Consider the following 7,360-nt stretch of genomic DNA (forward strand, 5'->3'; position numbering starts at 1 on the left):
ATTCTGATCTCGTATGATTACTTTATCCGACAGGCATCTCAAATTCGCCAAATCTTTGTTAACTTATTAGATCATTATCGACAACTGAACAAGAAAAGTCACAAAATTGGTAAAATCGCTCTTTGATAGCCAATAACTTGACAGCCAAGCAAACTTCTAAACATTTGTATCGCTCTAAAGGTTCTTTATTAACATATCCTCATCCACCAAAAGCCTGTTCTATTTCTATTCCGTATTTTTGGAGTATAATATCGTTTAAGCGAATTTTCAAAATGAACGCATGAGCCGAACTTTTCATGTGGTTTCATAGGTTTGCAAAATGAACGCATGAGCAGGTGGTTATTTTTTAAAACTCCAATTTTTCCTAATTATCTAACAAATTAAACATATACAAACTTTAAAAATTTCAAATTTTATTCCAAATAAGTGAGAGACACTTCATTTTTACAAATTAAAATATACTTTGTACGCTGTATATATATGCTAATAAGCAAAAGTACGAGGTCTGTTGGGAAAAAATTTGTGAAATTGAAGTAATTTTCTCGTTTGTATATTTGCAAAAGCAGTGGTTTAGACGACAAAGAAAAGCATAATAGTTCCTCGAAAACTTGTAAACGATTGTAGCATTGATGTAATTTCATGAATTTCTCCATTACATGTTATTTCATCCCTGTTTTTATAGTATGAGCATATGAAAATAAATTATACACGAAATCACGTTTAAATATTCAACATTTCGATATAAAGGTTCTTTTTAAACAACAAATTACAAGTTTATAGAATAATGTTTATGTAAGCCCAGTAAATCTTGGTAGTGTACATATAGTGCTATACGCCGTCCAATGCAAAGGTACAATTCATTGATAACTAAATTAAAGCCATTTTAATGCGAAATTCATGTAGCATGTCGACATGCTTATGACTTGGTAAGAAATAATAATTGCACTGTGCAAATTGTCTTGTACATAATATATACGCAAGGTGTTTTTTTTCCCTCATGGCCAAAATTAAATCTGTGAATATACATATAATCAGCTTTAATGAACAACCTGTTATTGAATAACTTAAGCAAATGAATAATAAAATAATACATAAAACGAAGAGATGACTAAGTCTTGTCATGTTGAATAAAATCAACAAGTGACGACATTAAGCTGATTTATATAATAATCTAATAATCTTATATGACACTTTGAAAATAAAGTTTCCTTTTAAAAGGAATGGCTTGCACAGTTGTGCCTTCATCCCAACCCTTTAAAATTGTTTTTTTGTGTTTTTTTGTTTCAATTTATTACCACATTTTTTTTAAATTACGGTAGTTGTTTTTTTTTTTTTTTTTGGAAAACCGAATATTTTTTGTCAAAACGATTTGAAATCTATTTTCTATTGTTTAAAACTAATAAAGAAAATGATCAACTGTAAATACTAACGTGATACTGAAAGAAAACAAGTGTGCACATTTCATTTCTCCCTTTTCGCAGCGAAATCATTCCTTTGCTTTATAGACAAGTAAATGCACTTTTAAAAACTTCGTTAGTGGTTTCCAATTTAAAAAAGCAAAGTTCAACTATGTTTCACCGATCACAAATAGACCGGGTGCCCCTTATTGGTTTGGGATCCCGCCCCGTGGGAAGGTAAATGATATGCCCTAGCCTTTTTTAATTACCTTTTACGGCCTTTTTTCCGTTAAAATCAAATATAACTCGATCAGGAGTTTATTTTGGTTAAACAGGAAAACCAAAAATTTTTTTAAGAAACCCCCAATAAATACTACATCACCATTCTCTATTGTATTTTAAAAATTTAAAACAGATAAAAAAAAATTATAACAGGGAAAATAACTTTTACGTTTTTGAAAAAAAATTGAAACGGAACAATTTTTTTTTTTAATTATTCCCCGGGTTTTAAACCCCAAAAAATCCCCAAAAAAAAATAGAAATCCTATTTATATAAACAAACTGGGATTACCGAAGTAACTAAAATAGCTTAAGATTTCCGTAATATTACTTCGTTTTGATTCCGCAGTATGACGGAATCGCCCGAATTGTCACGATTGCAATCGGAACTACATCGGCTATTATCATTAATTCGAAGAGTGACGGAAAAGGCCGAACAGTTGCGATTGGCACGATTGCAGCTGGTTTCCCGTTCAATCATACACAAACAGATGTAAGCAGGAAACCACCTAACCGAAACAAGTTTTCCAAATGAAATGGCTTGCACCAAAAATCCTTGATTTTTGCACGCATTGTACGCATTGTTAATGACTGTTTTTACAAAAAATGTACTTTGATTATTAAATCATGAATCCTGAATAATTGTATACAATTACTATCATACATGAATAATATTAAACAACAAATACAACAAAGGACAAATGACAAATAATAGCGTATGTATACTCTTTTAAAGTCCCTGTACCTCAAAACTTTAATAGTTTAATATGATAAATCCTATACTCAAATAAAGAATTACCAATATTACAAATCTTATATAGATATTATCGTCTGTAAATAATTAATAACTAATTAGGTAATTAGAAACACATTTTGATAAATACTTTGCCCATTCTTCATTAAAATAAAAAGTGTATTATTTCTAAAAGAAAAACTTATAATGAACCAAAAAATATGTGTTATTTCAACATTTTCTTGTATGTTCATTTTGTTGTTAGGAAGGTGATATATATATATATATATTCTTGCTTAAAGATCCTGTATGTTATAATTAAGGATGTAACATCCTTGCGAAAGTTGTATATAAAGTCGGTTCTTAGGAAAAACATATACTGAAGAAGTTGACATTATAAACACATTATATGATATTTCTTGGGGAAAATAGGTTGTGAAATTTTATTTGAATGCAAAACTGATTTTTTTTACCAAAAACAGATTTCTAATTATCTCCTTTTATCATCGGAAATTTTAAATTTTGACAAAATCCTTATCAAAAAGGTTTTCTGTAACTTTTAACATTCTTAATTCTTTATTTAAGCCATAGATTTTTCATATAAGAACATAAAATTTTGAGTCATAGGATCTTTAAGTGTATGTTATATCTTTAATTATAACATACTGGAAATTTAAGTCCCATCAACCAATGATGTTGTATTTTGCAAATAGTTTACTCAAAGTTTTAGCAATGAGGATTTATTTTATTTTCACTGAACCGAACAGATCTTCATCTATTGCTAATTAGCAATTCATCATAAGGTATGAAAATAAGGACTTCTGTTTACTCAAACATTTAGAACGAAAATTTTGGAATTTTAAGGTTAAGTGATCGATTACATGTGAGATATCCATGAAAGCTGGAGTAACCAAAAAATCCACCTGCTCATGCGTTCATTTTGCAATCTGATGAAACCACATGAAAAGTTCGGCTCATGCGTTCATTTTGAAAATTCGCTTAAACGATATTATACTCCAAAAATACGGAATAGAAATAGAATAGGCTTTTGGTGGATGAGGATATGTTAATAAAGAACCTTTAGAGCGATACAAATGTTTAGAAGTTTGCTTAGCTGTCAAGTTATTGGCTATCAAAGAGCGATTTTACCAATTTTGTGACTTTTCTTGTTCAGTTGTCGATAATCATCTTATAAGTTAATAAAGATTTGGCGAGTTTGAGATGCCTGTCGGAAAAAGTAATCATACGAGATCAGAAAAGGCTATAAAGTTTTGTGAAATATGCATTTTCAAAGAAATTGAAGACAATTTTCTAACCACAGTATCGGTTTTCCACCTGTAAAATTGATCTCTTCATGCGTTCTCCGCCTGGGAAACATAGTGAACGATTGGACTCGGTGAATGCGTAGTGATATAATCACGAAGGCCGACAGACCTGAGTGATTAATTACAAAGCATTTGAACGAAAAACGTGCACTATTATACAATAATGCAATTATTATACAAAAACGTGCATTATTATACAATAATGCACGAAGAATTAATATCTACATGTATTTCCATTCTAACACGTCAAGAAAAATAAAGTTGGACTTTATGTTTGGTGGTTAAATTTGTTTTCGCCTCAGAGTTTCCAATAGAAACGTTCTTTAAAGGCTATTCAAGTGAGTTGAAAAAAACCTGTTGTAAAATCTACCGTGTGTAGAAACATTTTGAGAAACATTTTGAGAATAACGGATTTTGAAAATGTTGATAAAACTTTGTTTGTTTATTTTATTTCACTCTAAAAAATTACTAGAAGTTAAATAAATGTAAAACTTAACTCGTTTGCGACATTAAAATAGGGTACTTGATTTGATTGTTTTGCACGTGTTGTTTGGCGCTACATTGTGACGTCACGTAAACAACACTTTAAACGTCTGTACAGCGTTAACGACTGAATTAAAGATATTGGTTTTCGGGTTCATTTTCTTAGTTAGACTATTTTCTTTTATTCTAGATAGTTTTTACAACAAAATTCGACAAAAAATTGTTTTAATGTATCAGATTTTTCAAACGAAATTGCGTCCTCAATCTGAAAAAACACAGGGAGATAATAAGAACGGCGAGTGCATTGTTGTAGAATAATGCACGCTTCTGGCCTTCTTTGTTTATATAGAAAAAATTCCGATCGCCAGTAAAATGGATGTAGATCAACACACAAGAGTATAATCAAATACGTGATTTAATATGAACAAATGGCTTAGTACAGATAAAGGGAGAGAAATACATCATTTAGTCCGAAACAGGCAAAGTTCCGAATGTATGTAAATACACAGTCTGACACAGTCTGGCGCTACCACTTTCCTTTTCCTCCAAAATGTAAAACCATCATAGGGTAGACTGCCCTCGGGTTTTAAGGGGATTATTATGCCCCTGCACTTAAGTGAATCTAGGTTTGATTAATACTACAACAGTCACAGGGGTTTTTGGGGATTATTATGCCCCAAAATGTGCAAATCACTCTAGTACAGAACATAGTCATTTATCTTCTTAGGTAGGCACCGCTTTCGAGACGAACGACTAGATACATTGGACTCCGCAAAATGTGGAACATCAGTACAGTAAAAAGTCTGAAAACCGGACCCTGTCCGGACTTGACCAAAAGTCCGGTTTTCAGAGGATTCCGGTTTTCAGAGGTTTTATACATTTATTGATAATTATGATGTGCTTGAAAAATGACTTTGTTCAATCATTTTGTATTTACTTTTCAACCTTTTTTTCTAAGTTGTATTTTAATTTCTTTTTGCAATAAATGTCTTAAGTAATTTTATCATGCATTACCATGAATATAATTTTGCAAATCAGAATTTAAAACAACACATTGTCTGATATATATCTTTTTAATTGGCTTTTGAAATATGTAATTAATGGAATTTAGTATTACTATTTTAGCATATAATTAATATCCAAATAAAGTTAACTTCAAGATCAAAATTTTAAGCACAACTTGAATCAGTTTACAAAAGTTTCCCAATGTTTATTAAAAAATAACAACAGATTTAAAACATTTTGAAAAATCATACCTTAGTATACAGGGAAAGTCACAATTATGGTAAAAGAGCTTTAATTTAATTGCCAATAAGAAATTAACACACACTGACAAGTGTTTTCACACCTGCATAGATAAAAAGGAGGTGATCATTAATTTGTAATTGAACATGTCACCAGTTGAGATTATGTTTTAATCTATATTAAAATACACAGAATGTTGACACTTAAAATTGCTGTCCGGTTTTCAGAGGATTTTTTATGCATGTTAAGCATTAGAAACCATAGAAAATCGTCCGGTTTTCGGAATTCAGAGGTTCCGGTATTCAGAGGATTTTTTTCAATGAACATATCAGGAAAAAAAACGGGACTTTTAAAATGGTCCGGTTTTTAGAGGATTCCGGTTTTCAGAGGGTCCGGTATTCAGAGTTTTTACTGTATTAGTTTCCGAATCAGAGCCATTGTCAATATTTCCCTCCTGAGAATCACACGTAACCAATTCTGGATCATAGTCATTTGAACTGATAATAGGTTTCGGAGGTGGAATCGATATTTCCAAAGGGATATCTGGTGTGGCGGGCGGAACGTGAAGCATCTCTTGCTTATTCCTTTCGCTCTCTTCGTCAGAGTCGAACTCAATCGGGGATTCTTTCGTAGAAGCTTTGAAATTTGTCGTTACTTTGAAGCAATCGGAACACTTAACACGATAGGAATTGTTCCTGAGCTGGTAACCTATAAATTTACGAATATTACACCATGGAAACTCCAAGGTCACTACAATGTATCTTTCTCGAGCATTCGTTTTGTTGAGGTCTTTTCGAAGATAAAGAATATCGCCTACTTTTAAATCAGGAGTAACCGGAGTTTGATTTGAAGGGCATTTTGCTTTTTCACTTTGTACATGATTTGTCGATCTTTGAATTTGTTGAGATGATATTAATTTTTGATCTTCTACAGGAATTTGTCTATTTGAGAACTGATCTCTTTGCATCCACATTTCTCTGGAAGATAAGCCTCGTTTGCGAATGCGCGTGTTAAGACGGGCGGTTACTATCGCGAGATTCATGGGAGTTAGTATTTGATGAGGTGAAGAGTTTGCTCTAAGAATTTCACCCTCCAATTCCTGTATAGCCTTTTCAGCGACCAGGTTTTTGTTGAGGTTTTTGGCACGTCCTAACTCTATTGATATATGGTGTCGTGTTAACAACTGGTCATCTACCAATGCTTTGAAACCTGGAGCTGGATCGGTTCTAATCACAGCGTACGGACCATCCAGCGGGTGAACCTCTGCCAATCAGTGTATGATAGCATCCCGTAAGTCATGATGACGCTCACTTTCTAGCAACTTTGTGAATGTAAACGAGGTAACACATTCTCGAACTACTAAAACGAGTTGACGTTCCCGCTTCATTACATCGGCAGCAAAAGCCAATCCAACAGTTTCCAGTGGATCTTCGGAGCTTTGCTCATCCCGCATTTTTGGTGCTTTTGCCAGGGATGCACACTGATGGCAACCTTTAGTGACCATGTCTAATGATTTGTCCATATCCAAAGCATAAAAGTACCTCTGTACGACGGATTTTAATTGGCTGACGGTAGGGTGTCCCAACTTTATATGTATAGAGGTCAAAAGTCCGTCGAGAACTTGTCGGGGAACCACAATACATTCCTGACTTGGCATAAACGGCAGGTTCCTTTTAACAATAATGAGTCCATCTCGAGAGAGTGAGGCTATGTTTAAGTATCGCTTTATATCTTTTACATTTGTAAGCTTCTTTGAAGGTCTTGTGCCTTGGCGAAGATGCGCAACAGTACGGCGGAGATCAGCACACTCTGATTGAATGGATAACCAAGCCGATTTACTTGTAAACGGACATTTTACGGTTCCATTAAGAACATCCTCAGAAGTAATATGACGCACA

The sequence above is a fragment of the Ruditapes philippinarum genome, unplaced genomic scaffold (assembly GCF_026571515.1).
Source record: "Ruditapes philippinarum isolate M1 unplaced genomic scaffold, ASM2657151v2 ctg7447_1_1_1_1, whole genome shotgun sequence".
NCBI lineage: Eukaryota > Metazoa > Mollusca > Bivalvia > Venerida > Veneridae > Ruditapes > Ruditapes philippinarum.